This window comes from Oncorhynchus nerka, linkage group LG13 (genome assembly GCF_034236695.1).
Source record: "Oncorhynchus nerka isolate Pitt River linkage group LG13, Oner_Uvic_2.0, whole genome shotgun sequence".
NCBI classification, from domain to species: Eukaryota; Metazoa; Chordata; class Actinopteri; order Salmoniformes; family Salmonidae; genus Oncorhynchus; species Oncorhynchus nerka.
In genome coordinates this window covers 9975857-9990125 of record NC_088408.1, presented here as the reverse complement: position 1 = coordinate 9990125, position 14269 = coordinate 9975857, and the positions used below count along the sequence as shown (strand labels likewise).

Here is a 14269-nt window from a genome sequence, read left to right as displayed (position 1 = left end):
CTCTGGTCAAAAGTAACACACCATTAGGGAAACTCTCCGGTCTCCAGATGTGTTTTTAATGCTGTGTAGACAATCCCTATGGTTGTTGAAATGCCAAAACATGGCTGTAGGAGTTGGCAAGAGAGCAAAAAAAACAGATCTGGGACCAGGCTAGATATGATTCATGGATGTTTTGGGTTGGTTTGGACGAATGGATGGCTAGATGTTTTTTTTTATTTGGTTGGACAAATGCAGGCATGTTTTCGAGTTGGTTGGATGCATGTCCAGAATGCTGAAGGGAAAAGATTGCTGTGACGTTCTCCCATAACGACATATTGTTGTACTTCCTGTTTCGATCCTGAAATGTCCCTCTTTTTCCTCCAGATCATCCTGAGAGACTGACACCCACAGGGCAGGAGAATGTACCAGACACTGACGCCTCTTGTAAGTAGGTTTCAACGTTCCGTTAAAGGTTTTAGCCAACGTTTGTGATGTTGCTTTAAAGGTTTTAGCCAACTTTTCTGACGTTGCTTTAAAGGTTTTAGTCAACGTTTCTGACGTTGCTTTAAAGGTTTTAGCCAACGTTTCTGATGTTGCTTTAAAGGTTTTAGCCAACGTTTCTGATGTTGCTTTGTATGACTGACTGTTAACCTCTTTTGGCTAGGGGGCAGTATTTTGACGTCTGGATGACAAGCGTGCCCAAAGTAAACTGCCTGTTACTCAGGCCCAGAAGCTAGGATATGCATATAGATTTGGATAGAAAACACTCTAAAGTTTCTAAAACTGTTAAAATAATGTCTGTGAGTATAACAGAACTGATATGGCAGGGGAAACACAGAGGACAAACCATCCAGAAAAAAAAAAATTCAGCCTACCACTGTTTCCAATGGCTGTCATGTTTAATATGAAGGGAAAACCTCCCGGATTGCAGTTCCTAGGGCTTCCACTAGATGTCAAGTCTTTAAAAAGAGTTTCAGGCTTGTTTTTGGAAAAAATGAGCTAGAATTTCTCGCTTTTCTAAGTGGCTCCCATTTTGGCTGTAGTGTTTGTTACGTATTCTAGTGAATGCTTATACTTTGTTGTTTATCTCTGGTAATGTCAATAACGATTTTCCGTCTTAAAATGTATTGTTTATTTACGTATTAGGGTACCTGAAGTTTGATTTATAAACATTTGGATAAGTTTATTGGTAACGTTTGGGATTCATTTGTATGCATTTTGAAGGAGGGAAACAGATGGATATTGAAAGAAGCGCGCCAGCTAAACTGAGTTTTTGAGGATATAAAGAAGGACTTTATCGAACAAAAGGACCATTTGTGATGTAGCTGGGACCTTTTGGAGTGCCAACAGAAGAAGATCTTCAAAGGTAAGTGATTTATTTTATCGCTATTTCTGACTTGTGGCGCACCTGCTTGGTTGGAAAATGTTTTTCATGCTTTTGTGTTTGCTGGGCGCTGCCCTCAGATAATCGCATTGTGTGCTTTCGCCGTAAAGCCTTTTTTAAATCTGACACAGCGGCTGGATTAACAAGAAATTAAGCTTCTAACTGATGTATGACACTTGTATTTTCATGAATGTTAAATATGACTATTTCTGTTATTTGAAATTTGCGCTCTGCATTTTCACCGGAAGTTGTCGAGATGGGACGCACGGATCCGCAAGAAGTTAAAGGGATTGTTTGACTGACTGACTGTTAAAGGGATTGTTTATGACTGACTGTTAAAGGGATTGTTTATAACTGACGGTTAAAGGGATTGTTTATGACTGACGGTTAAAGGGATTGTTTATGACTGACGGTTAAAGGGATTGTTTATGACTGACGGTTAAAGGGATTGTTTATGACTGACGGTTAAAGGGATTGTTTATGACTGACGGTTAAAGGGATTGTTTATGACTGACTGTTAAAGGGATTGTTTATGACTGACTGTTAAAGGGATTGTTTATGACTGACGGTTAAAGGGATTGTTTATGACTGACGGTTAAAGGGATTGTTTATGACTGACGGTTAAAGGGATTGTTTATGACTGACTGTTAAAGGGATTGTTTATGACTGACTGTTAAAGGGATTGTTTATGACTGACGGTTAAAGGGATTGTTTATGACTGACGGTTAAAGGGATTGTTTATGACTGACTGTTAAAGGGATTGTTTATGACTGACGGTTAAAGGGATTGTTTATGACTGACTGTTAAAGGGATTGTTTATGACTGACGGTTAAAGGGATTGTTTATCACTGACTGTTAAAGGGATTGTTTATCACTGACTGTTAAAGGGATTGTTTATGACTGACGGTTAAAGGGATTGTTTGACTGACTGTTAAAGGGATTGTTTATCACTGACTGTTAAAGGGATTGTTTATGACTGACTGTTAACCTGTTAGTCCTATAGGGGCAGTATTTCATTTTTGGATAAAAAGACGTGCCCGTTTTAAGTGCAATATTTTGTCACGAAAAGATGCTCGAATATGCTTGCAATTGATAGCTTTGGAAAGAAGACAGTCTTACGTTTCCAGAAATGCAAAGATTTTCACTGTGAGTCCCTTAGAACAAATGTTTCGGGCAAAACCAAGATGTATGACCGACCAGGAAATGCACAGGATTTCTGAGGCTACGTTTTCCATGATCGCCTTATATGGCTGTGAATGCGACAGGAATCAACGGACTCTTTCTCTTGTTTCCCCAAGGTCTCTGCAGCATTGTGACGTATTTGTAGGCATATCATTGGAAGATTGACCATAAGAGACTACATTTACCAGGTGTCCCGCTAGGTGGCTGCGTGGCAATTGGTGCGCAAAAGTCAGGTCCCGGTATTTTTCCATTCAAATCTCAGAACAAACCAGGCTACAAGGACGGTGCTTTCAACGGAGAGAAATATGACAAACCACCTTCAGGATTGATTCAAACAACGTTTTCCATGTTTCAGTCAATATTATGGAGTTAATTCGGAAAAAAGCTAGACATGTAGGTGACTGAATTTTCGGTTAGTTTCGTTAGCCATATGCATAGTAACAAAAGGGAACGATGTGTCCTACACAAGAATCTTTCAGGAAAAACTGGACATCTGCTATGTAACTGAGAGTCTCCTCATTGAAACATCTGAAGTTCTTCAAAGGTAAATTATTTTATTTGATTCCTTGGCTGGTTTTTGTGAATATGTTGCGTGCTAAATGCTAATGCTAACGCTAAGCTAGCTATCACCACTCTTACACAAATTAGTGATTTTCTCTGGTTCTAAAGCATATTTTGAAAATCTGAGACGACAGGATTGTTAAGAAAAGGATAAGCTTGAGAACAGGCATATTTATTTCGTTTCATTTGCGATTTTTAAAAATCGCTAATGATGCATTATGCTAATGAGCTTGAGGCTGTAGTAATGATACCGCATGCGGGATGGGGCGGACTAAGAGGTTAAAGGGATTGTTTATGACTGACGGTTAAGGAGATTGAGCTAGAGCGCTAAGTCACTGGAGCGCTAAGTCACTGGAGCGCTAAGTCACTGGAGCGCTAAGTCACTAGAGCACTTAACTTGAATCACTCCTGTAAATGGCTCTGGATAAGAGCGTCTGCTAAGTGACCAAAATGTTAAATGGTTGGTTGTCAAGGATACTGCTGTGCTGTTCTGTTTCCTCTGGCATGGTAGTTGGTGTTTCGAAGAGTTCCTATTCCTATCTTGGATCGGTGGGATGTTTATTATTTTTTATTAGAACTTGTGTCTCTGTTGTATTTAAATCCAGTAATAACTAGTAAAAAGGAAAGGAGAGCTATTGAGAATTTTCCCATCTACCCAAATGGCTGTTAGATGTCCTCTCTCCCTCAGCTCAACCACTTCACAACCAACCATTTTTCATCTCAGCAGAACAGAACACCTTTTACAAAGACTCATGGGGCTTTTAGAACAATAACACTTGTGTTTTACGGGAGGAAAGTAAGTGAGTAGGCGACCCTCATCTTCTCTTATCAAGGTAGAATAGCATGTAGTGTTCCCTGACAAACGCTATCCTCCTCCTCCCAACTTTGCTGGCGCTGCTGTCTCGGAGAGCTGCTATCCTCCTCCTCCTCGCCCTCCTCCTCCTCCTCCCCCTCTTCCTCCTCCCCCTCCTTCTCCTCCTCCCAGCTTTGCTGGAGCTGCTGTCTCGGAGAGCTGCTATCCTCCTCCTCCTTCTCCTCCTCCTCACCCTCCACCTCCCCCCTCCTCCTTCACCCCCCACCTCCTCCTCCTCCCCCTCCTCCTCCTCACCCTCCTCCTCCACCTCCTCCTCCCCCCCCTCCTCCTCCTTCACCCTCCTCCTCCTCCCCCTCCTCTTCCTCCTCACCCTCCTCCTCCTCCTCCCAGCTTTGCTGGAGCTGCTGTCTTGGAGAGCTGCTATCCTCCTCACCCTCCTCCTCCTCACCCCTCCTCCTCCTCACCCTCCTCCTCCTCACCCTCCACCTCCTCCCCTCCTCCTCCACCTCCTCCTCCTCCTCACCCCCTCCACCTCCTCCTCCTCACCCCTCCTCCTCACCCTCCTCCTCACCCTCCTCCACCTCCTCCTCCTCCTCCTCCACCTCCTCCTCCTCCTCCTCCTCCTCACCTCCTCCACCTCCTCCACCTCCCACCTCCTCCTCCTCCCCTCCTCCTCCTCCTCCACCTCCTCCTCCTCCTCACCCTCCACCTCACCTCCACCTCCTCCACCTCCTCCTCCTCACCCTCCACCTCCTCCTCCTCACCCTCCTCCTCCACCTCCTCCTCACCCTCCTCCTCCTCCTCACCCTCCTCCTCCTCCTTCTCCTCCTCTTCACCTCCACCTCCCCTCCTCACCCCTCCTCCTCCTCACCCTCCTCCTCCTCCCCTCCTCCTCCTTCTCCTCCTCCTCCCCTCCTCCTCCTCCTCACCCCTCCTCCTCCACCTCCTCCTCCTCCTCACCCTCCTCCCCCCCTCCTCCTCCTCCTCCACCTCCTCCTCCTCACCCTCCTCCTCCACCTTCTCCTCCTCCTCCTCCTCACCCTCCACCTTCTCCTCCTCCTCCTCCTCACCCTCCACCTCCTCCACCTCCTCCTCACCCTCCACCTCCTCCACCTCCTCCTCCCCTCCTCCTCCCTCCTCACCCTCCTCCTCCTCCTCCTCACCTCCTCCTCCTTCTCCTCTTCACCCTCCACCTCCTCCTCCTCACCCTCCTCCTCACCCTCCTCCTCCACCTCCTCCTTCTCCTCCCTCCTCACCCTCCACCTCCTCCTCCACCTCCTCCACCACCTCCTCCTCCTCACCCTCCTCCTCCTCCTCCCAGCTTTGCTGGAGCTGCTGTCTCGGAGAGCTGCTATCCTCCTCCTCACCCTCCTCCTCACCCTCCTCCTCCACCTCCTCCTCCTCCTCACCCTCCTCCTCCACCTCCTTCTCCTCACCCTGTACTCTAAATTGGAAGCGGAGAAAGACAGAGTAGGGAAAGTAGGTGAAATGGGGAATCATCTGTTTATCACAGGCCAACATGGACGTAGTCGTGCTACAAACACCAAATCCTTTCTCCAAATGTACAACTAGGATGAAATATAGATTTACGGCCGGGTTCTTTTTTTTCATTCTCCTCCCTGAGAGAGTGGACGGGTACACAGAGCCATTATTCTGCTGAACACTGTGATTAGGGCTTGTCTAGCGTGACACGCTGCTCTTCCTGTCTTTGGCTAGCCTCTAACCGGGGGTAATGAGAAGGCTTTGAGCCTGGTGCTGGTGACAGTTTATGTGTGTGTTCAGACTACAGAATGCCTCTTGAGTTAGTCACACGGACAGACAGCTGGGAGAATGGGATGTTTTTTTGACAGGTGTGTGTCTTTTGGAAGAGAGGTGATGGGAAAAGAGTTCAGGGTGTTAATGGGATCAACCTAGAGCCCAAGTGCATTGTGGTTAACCACAGGCTGGAAGGTGTTTAGACCTCACGTCCATCAGACCAATCATACACTTAAAACCCAGGTTTCTAGCCCAGCTGCAGGGAGTCTTTAATATGTTGTTGTTAGTAATGTTTTTTTAAAACAGATTTTGGACAAGGGATCTGTGGAATAAGTTCAGGCTGTATATATATTTTTTTATTTTTCAGATTTAAACTTAAATCCACATTAACCACCTATGCCAAATGATATCGATAGATCTGGTGGTGTTGGTTATAGGAGCGCTGGTCTCTCTGCATTACAGGAGAACAGCTGGTCTCTCTGCATTACAGGAGGAGCGCTGGTGGTGTTGGTTATAGGTCAGCTGGTCTCTCTGCATTACAGGAGGACAGCTGGTCTCTCTGCATTACAGGAGGACAGCTGGTCTCTCTGCATTACAGGAGGACAGCTGGTCTCTGCATTACAGGAGGACAGCTGGTCTCTGCATTACAGGAGGACAGCTGGTCTCTGCATTACAGGAGGACAGCTGGTCTCTGCATTACAGGAGGACAGCTGGTCTCTGCATTACAGGAGGACAGCTGGTCTCTGCATTACAGGAGGACAGCTGGTCTCTCTGCATTACAGGAGGACAGCTGGTCTCTCTGCATTACAGGAGGAGCGCTGGTCTCTCTGCATTACAGGAGGAGCGCTGGTCTCTCTGCATTACAGGAGGAGCGCTGGTCTCTCTGCATTACAGGAGGAGCGCTGGTCTCTCTGCATTACAGGAGGAGCGCTGGTCTCTCTGCATTACAGGAGGAGCGCTGGTCTCTCTGCATTACAGGAGGAGCGCTGGTCTCTCTGCATTACAGGAGGAGCGCTGGTCTCTCTGCATTACAGGAGGAGCGCTGGTCTCTCTGCATTACAGGAGGACAGCTGGTCTCTCTGCATTACAGGAGGAGCGCTGGTGGTGTTGGTTATAGGAGAGCTAGTCTCTCTGCATTACAGGAGGACAGCTGGTCTCTCTGCATTACAGGAGGACAGCTGGTCTCTCTGCATTACAGGAGGAGCGCTGGTGGTGTTGGTTATAGGAGCGCTGGTCTCTGCATTACAGGAGGACCGCTGGTCTCTCTGCATTACAGGAGGAGCGCTGGTGGTGTTGGTTATAGGAGCGCTGGTCTCTCTGCATTACAGGAGCAGCGCTGGTGGTGTTGGTTATAGGAGCACTGGTCTCTCTGCATTACAGGAGGACAGCTGGTCTCTCTGCATTACAGGAGGAGCGCTGGTGGTGTTGGTTATAGGAGCGCTGGTCTCTCTGCATTACAGGAGGAGCGCTGCTCTCTCAGCATTACAGGAGGACAGCTGGTCTCTCTGCATTACAGGAGGAGCGCTGGTGGTGTTGGTTATAGGAGCGCTGGTCTCTCTGCATTACAGGAGGACAGCTGGTCTCTCTGCATTACAGGAGGAGCGCTGGTGGTGTTGGTTATAGGAGCGCTGGTCTCTGCATTACAGGAGGAGCGCTGGTGGTGTTGGTTATAGGAGCGCTGTTCTCTCTGCATTACAGGAGGAGAGCTGGTGGTGTTGGTTATAGGAGCGCTGGTCTCTCTGCATTACAGGAGGACAGCTGTTCTCTCTGCATTACAGGAGAGCTGGTGGTGTTGGTTATAGGAGCTGGTGGTGTTGGTTATAGGAGGACAGCTGGTCTCTCTGCATTACAGGAGGACAGCTGTTCTCTGCATTACAGGAGAGCTGGTGGTGTTGGTTATAGGAGCGCTGGTCTCTCTGCATTACAGGAGGAGCGCTGGTCTCTCTGCAATACAGGAGGACAGCTGGTCTCTCTGCATTACAGGAGGACAGCTGGTCTCTGCATTACAGGAGGAGCGCTGGTGGTGTTGGTTATAAGAGCGCTGGTCTCTCTGCATTACAGGAGGAGCGCTGGTGGTGTTGGTTATAGGAGCGCTGTCTCTCTGCATTACAGGAGGACAGCTGGTCTCTCTGCATTACAGGAGGAGCGCTGGTCTCTCAGTTTCACACCACCTCCGTTGTTAACACCTTCCTGGAACGTCTGTGGGGAGATGAATAATGTTCTCGTCTAGGTGAAATAAAGACATGGGTGATTTAAAATGCAGCACTGTTCTCCCTCGCTCCGATTAGCAGTCGACTATACTCCCATCGGTAAGCACTGTGATAATGTTAGCGTCTGAACAAAGGGATGGACTTGAAGGCATAACCCAATGATTCTTCCATCAGCCCAACATATACAGTACATCTAAACTCAGCAAAAAAAAGAAACGTCCTCTCAACTGCGTTAATTTTAAGCAAACTTAAACATGTGTAAATATTTGTATGAACATAACAAGATTGAACAACTGAGACATAAACTGAACAAGTTCCACAGACATGTGACTAACAGAGATGGAATAATGTGTCCCTGAACCAAGGGGGGTCAAAATCAGAAGTAACAGTCAGTATCTGGTGTGGCCACCAGCTGCATTAAGTACTGCAGTGCATCTCCTCGTGGACTGCACCAGATTTGCCAGTTCTTGCTGTGAGATGTTACCCCACTCTTCTACCAAGGCACCTGCAAGTTCCCTGACATTTCTGGGGGGAATGGCCCTAGCCCTCCGATCCAACAGGTCCCAGACGTGCTCAATGGGATTGAGATCTTGGCTTTTCGCCGGCCATGGCAGAAGACATTCCTGTCTTGCAGGAAATCAGGCACAGAACGAGCAGTATGGCTGGTGGCATTGTCATGCTGGAGGGTCATGTCAGGATGAGCCTGCAGGAAGGGTACCACATGAGGGAGGAGGATGTCTTCCCTTTAACGTACAGCGTTGAGATTGCCTGCAATGACAACAAGCTCAGTCTAATGATGCTGTGACACACCGCCCCAGACCATGACTGACCCTCTACCTCCAAATCGATCCCGCTCCAGAGTACAGGCCTCGGTGTAACGCTAATTTGTCAGTGAAGAGCACTTTTTGTCAGTCATGTCTGGTCCAGCGACGGTGGGTTTGTGCTCATAGGCAACGTTGTTGCTGGTGAGGTCTGGTGAGGACATGCCTTACAACAGGCCTACAAGCCCTCAGTCCAATCTCTCTCAGCCTATGGCGGACAGTCTGAGCACTGATGGAGCACTGTGTTTTGGAGCACTGTGTTTTGGAGCACTGTGTGATCCTGGTGTAACTCGGGCAGTTGCTGTTGCCATCCTGTACCTGTCCCGCAGGTGTGATGTTCAGATGTACTGATCCTGTGCAGTTGCTGTTGCCATCCTGTACCTGTCCCGCAGGTGTGATGTTCAGATGTACTGATCCTGTGCAGTTGTTGTTGCCATCCTGTACCTGTCCCGCAGGTGTGATGTTCAGATGTACTGATCCTGTGCAGTTGTTGTTGAGATCCTGTACCTGTCCCGCAGGTGTGATGTTCAGATGTACTGATCCTGTGCAGTTGTTGTTGAGATCCTGTACCTGTCCCGCAGGTGTGATGTTCAGATGTACTGATCCTGTGCAGGTGTGATGTTCAGATGTACTGATCCTGTGCAGGTGTGATGTTCAGATGTACTGATCCTGTGCAGGTGTTGTTACATGTGGTCTGCCACTGCGAGGACTATCAGCTGTCCGTCTTGTCTCCCTGTAGCGCTGTCTTAGGCGTCTCACAGTACGGACATAGCAATTTATTGCCCTGTGGTCACACTGCAGTCCTCATGCCTACTTGCAGCATGCCTAAGGCACATTCACGCAGATGAGCAATGGACCCTGGGCATCTTCCTTTTGGTGTTTTTCAGAGTCAGTAGAAAGGCCTCTTTAGTGTCCTAAGTGTTCATAACTGTGACCTTAATTGCCTACCGTCTGTAAGCTGTTAGTGTCTTAACGACCGTTCCACAGGTGCATGTTCATTAATTGTTTATGGTTCATCGAACAAGCATGGGAAACTGTATCTAAACCCTTTACAATGAAGATCTGTGAAGTTATTTGGATTTTTATGAATTATCTTTGAGAGACAGGGTCCTGAAAAAGGGACGTTTCTTGGGGCTCATGTGGGAGGAGGGGCAGTGGGAGGAGGGGGAGGAGGGGCAGTGTGAGGAGGGGCAGTGTGAGGAGGGGCAGTGGGAGGAGGGGCAGTGTGAGGAGGGGCAGTGGGAGGAGGGGGCAGTGTGAGGAGAGGCAGGGAGGAGGGGGAGGAGAGTCAGTGGGAGGAGGGGCAGTGTGAGGAGGGGAGGGGCAGTGTGAGGAGGGGCAGTAACAGGGGCAGTGTGAGGAGGGGGAGGGGGAGGAGGAGGAGGGGGCAGTGGGAGGAGTGTGAGGAGGGGCAGTGAGGAGGGGCAGTGTGAGGAGGGGCAGTGGGAGTGTAGGCTGTGGGAATGAGGGGCAGTGGGATGAGGGGAGGCCCTAGGGGCAGTGTATTCTGTTGAGGAGGGGGAGGAGGGGCAGTGTGAGGAGGGGAGGAATGGCAGGCAGTGGGAGGAATGCCCTACTAACAGGAGGGGCAGTGGAGGAATGGGCAGTGGGAGGAATGGGCAGTGGGAGGATTCTGGGAGGAGGAGGAGTGGCAGGAGGAGCAGTGGGAGGAGGGGCAGTGGGAGGAGGGGAAGTGTGCTTCTTGTTCAGAATGAGCTACAGAATCAGACCTCATTGAGGCCATTCATGTCTTCATGTAAAACCTCCTCCTCCTACCCAGCCTCTGGTGTCGTATTGTCTTCATGTAAAACCTCCTCCTACCACCCAGTCTCTGGTGTCGTCACTCTCTCTTCATGTAAAACCTCCTCCTCCTACTACCCAGTCTCTGGTGTCGTCACTCTGTCTTCATGTAAAACCTCCTCCTACTACCCAGCCTCTGGTGTCGTCACTCTGTCTGTCAAGTGATGTATTCTGTTGAGGAATGCCCTACTAACAGTGTATTTTGTTGAAGAATGCCCTACTAACAGTGTATTCTGTTGAAGAATGCCCTTTCTAACAGTGTATTTTGTTGAGGAATGCCCTACTAACAGTGTATTCTGTTGAGGAATGCCCTACTAACAGTGTATTTTGTTGAAGAATGCCCTACTAACAGTGTATTCTGTTGAAGAATGCCCTTTCTAACAGTGTATTTTGTTGAGGAATGCCCTACTAACAGTGTATTCTGTTGAGGAATGCCCTACTAACAGTGTATTCTGTTGAGGAATGCCCTACTAACAGTGTATTTTGTTGAGGAATGCCCTACTAACAGTGTATTCTGTTGAGGAATGCCCTACTAACAGTGTATTCTGTTGAGGAATGCCCTACTAACAGTGTATTCTGTTGAGGAATGCCCTACTAACAGTGTATTCTGTTGAGGAATGCCCTACTAACAGTGCATTCTGTTGAGGAATGCCCTACTAACAGTGCATTCTGTTGAGGAATGCCCTACTAACAGTGTATTCTGTTGAGGAATGCCCTACTAACAGTGTATTCTGTTGAGGAATGCCCTACTAACAGTGTATTCTGTTGAGGAATGCCCTACTAACAGTGTATTCTGTTGAGGAATGCCCTACTAACAGTGTATTCTGTCCCAGACACAGTGACCTATTGTTCCTCTCTGACACGCCACACAACAGACCCTTTGTTTGAACCGTAGTCCGTGGCAGTTACAGAGAGAGGACCCCTTTTGGCCGACACAGTGTGCCTGAGCTAAAAACACGATCTGTGGAAATGTTCTGTTTTGCTCCTAGGTGAGATGATAAATATGTCGGCTATTGCCCTGTATGCCTATGATACAGGGTTATAGGAATGTAATGAAGCCTAGTTGAACTTACACTGTTGTGTTGCCTACTAACAGTGCTCTGTTGAGGAATGCCCTACTAACAGTGCATTCTGACCAATAGTTGAACTGTACACTGTGTTGTAGCCCAGACCAGGTCTAACAGTTAGTCTGGCATTGATGCATTGTTTCAGAAGTGTATTGTGGTTGGCTATAGTATGGAAAGTGTTGTAATTGTGTATTGTGGTTGGCTATAGTATTGACAGTGTTGTAATGGTGTATTGTGATTGGCTATAGTATTGATAGTGTTGTAATGGTGTATTGTGGTTGGCTATAGTATTGATAGTGTTGTAATGGTGTATTGTGGTTGGCTATAGTATTGACAGTGTTGTAATAGTGTATTGTGGTTGGCTATAGTATTGACAGTGTTGTAATGGTGTATTGTGATTGGCTATAGTATTGACAGTGTTGTGATTGGCTATAGTGTTGTAAGAGTGTATTGTGATTGGCTATAGTATTGACAGTGTTGTAATGGTGTATTGTGATTGGCTATATTGTTGTTGAGTAATTGGTGGTTGGCTATAGTATTGACAGTGTTGTAATGGTGTATTGTGATTCTGGCTATAGTATTGATAGTGTTGTAAGAGTGTATTGTGGTTAGCTATAGTATTGATAGTGTTGTAAGAGTGTATTGTGATTGGCTATAGTATTGATAGTGTTGTAATGGTGTATTGTGATTGGCTATATTATTGATAGTGTTGTAATAGTGTATTGTGGTTGGCTATAGTATTGACAGTGTTGTAATGGTGTATTGTGATTGGCTATGGTATTGATAGTGTTGTAAGAGTGTATTGTGGTTGGCTATAGTATTGATAGTGTTGTAGGAGTGTATTGTGGTTAGCTATAGTATTGATAGTGTTTGTAATTGGCTATATTGTGGTTGGCTATAGTATTGACAGTGTTGTAATGGTGTATTGTGATTGGCTATAGTATTGTAAGAGTGTATTGTGGTTGGCTATAGTATTGATAGTGTTGTAAGAGTGTATTGTGGTTAGCTATAGTATTGATAGTGTTGTAAGAGTGTATTGTGGTTAAAAACTATAGTATTGATAGTGTTGTAATGTATTGTGTATTGTGGTTTGTGGTATAGTATTGATAGTGTTGTAATAGTATATTGTGGTTGGCTATAGTATTGACAGTGTTGTAATGGTGTATTGTGATTGGCTATGGTGTTGATAGTGTTGTAAGAGTGTATTGTGGTTAGCTATAGTATTGATAGTGTTGTAAGAGTGTATTGTGGTTGGCTATAGTATTGATAGTGTTGTAATGGTGTATTGTGGTTGGCTATAGTATTGATAGTGTTGTAAGAGTGTATTGTGGTTAGCTATAGTATTGATAGTGTTGTAAGAGTGTATTGTGGTTGGCTATAGTATTGATAGTGTTGTAAGCGTGTATTGTGGTTAGCTATAGTATTGATAGTGTTGTAATAGTGTATTGTGGTTGGCTATAGTATTGACAGTGTTGTAATGGTGTATTGTGATTGGCTATGGTGTTGTAAGAGTGTATTGTGGTTGGCTATAGTATTGATAGTGTTGTAAGAGTGTATTGTGGTTAGCTATAGTATTGATAGTGTTGTAAGAGTGTATTGTGGTTGGCTATAGTATTGATAGTGTTGTAATAGTGTATTGTGGTTGGCTATAGTATTGACAGTGTTGTAATGGTGTATTGTGATTGGCTATAGTATTGACAGTGTTGTAAGAGTGTATTGTGGTTGGCTATAGTGTTGTAAGAGTGTACTGTGGTTGGCTATAGTATTGATAGTGTTGTAATAGTGGACTGTGGTTGGCTATAGTATTGATAGTGTTGTAATGGTGTATTGTGGTTGGCTATAGTATTGATAGTGTTGTAAGAGTGTATTGTAGTCCTTCATGATGTGAGAATGTGCCTGAGGACTCTAGATCTGTCTCCTGTTTCCCAGATGAGAGAAGAGGTCTCTGTCGACTGACGCTAGCTATGCTGGCTGACTCAATCTCTCTCCTGCTCTTTCACTCTGTCCATCTGCTATTTAATCCGGTCCATCTTTCCATCTCTCTGCATCACTCTCTATCTCCCACACACTTTCTCTCTGTCGTTCTTTCTCTCTCTGTCGTTCTTTCTCTCTCTCTCTCTCTCTCTCTCTCTCTCTGTCTCTCTCTCTGTCTCTCTCTCTCTCTCTCTCTCTCTCTCTCTCTCTCTCTGTCTCTCTCTCTCTGTCTCTCTGTCTCTCTCTCTCTCTCTCTGTCTCTCTCTCTGTCTCTCTCTCCCCCCACACTCCCACTCCCACATGGAGTGAAGAGTCATTACTCTCTGTGCAGCCCCCTCCCTCTCTATCTTCAACAGCTTGAAGCCTTGCTGTTCATCACCTAGTACATTGGACAGGAACCACAATATTTATAACTCTGAAACTGAATGCAGGAGGAGCTCAGCTTTACCTTATTCCAGTAAATGATCTAAGATAAGATGCTCTTGAAGAGTGATCATGAACTTATCAGCCTTTATAAATAGTTCTGTTTGCACCCTACTGAGGTTTGCCCTGTCGGTCTGTTCTGAACAACACGTCCCATTTCAAACGTGTCACTTCCTTAACCTGGGAGGGGAACAGGAAGTGACATTAGTGTGCTACGTTTCCGGTGTCGACGGTGTTAATACCGACTCTAGCCCTGCCTCTTTCTCCCAGCGGATGAAGATATGCTATTGGCTAGCCTA

At 46.6% G+C, this 14269-nt stretch overlaps 1 long non-coding RNA gene across 1 annotated transcript in view; it reads left to right on the top strand.

Annotated features, from left to right (window-relative positions):
* LOC115118118 (uncharacterized) overlaps positions 1-14269 on the top strand; it is a 123383-nt gene that overhangs the window by 82271 nt on the left and 26843 nt on the right. Inside the window, exon 2 of the long non-coding RNA XR_003861786.2 lies at positions 364-423. This is a non-coding gene — a long non-coding RNA (uncharacterized LOC115118118). The remainder of the gene's footprint in view (positions 1-363; positions 424-14269) is intronic.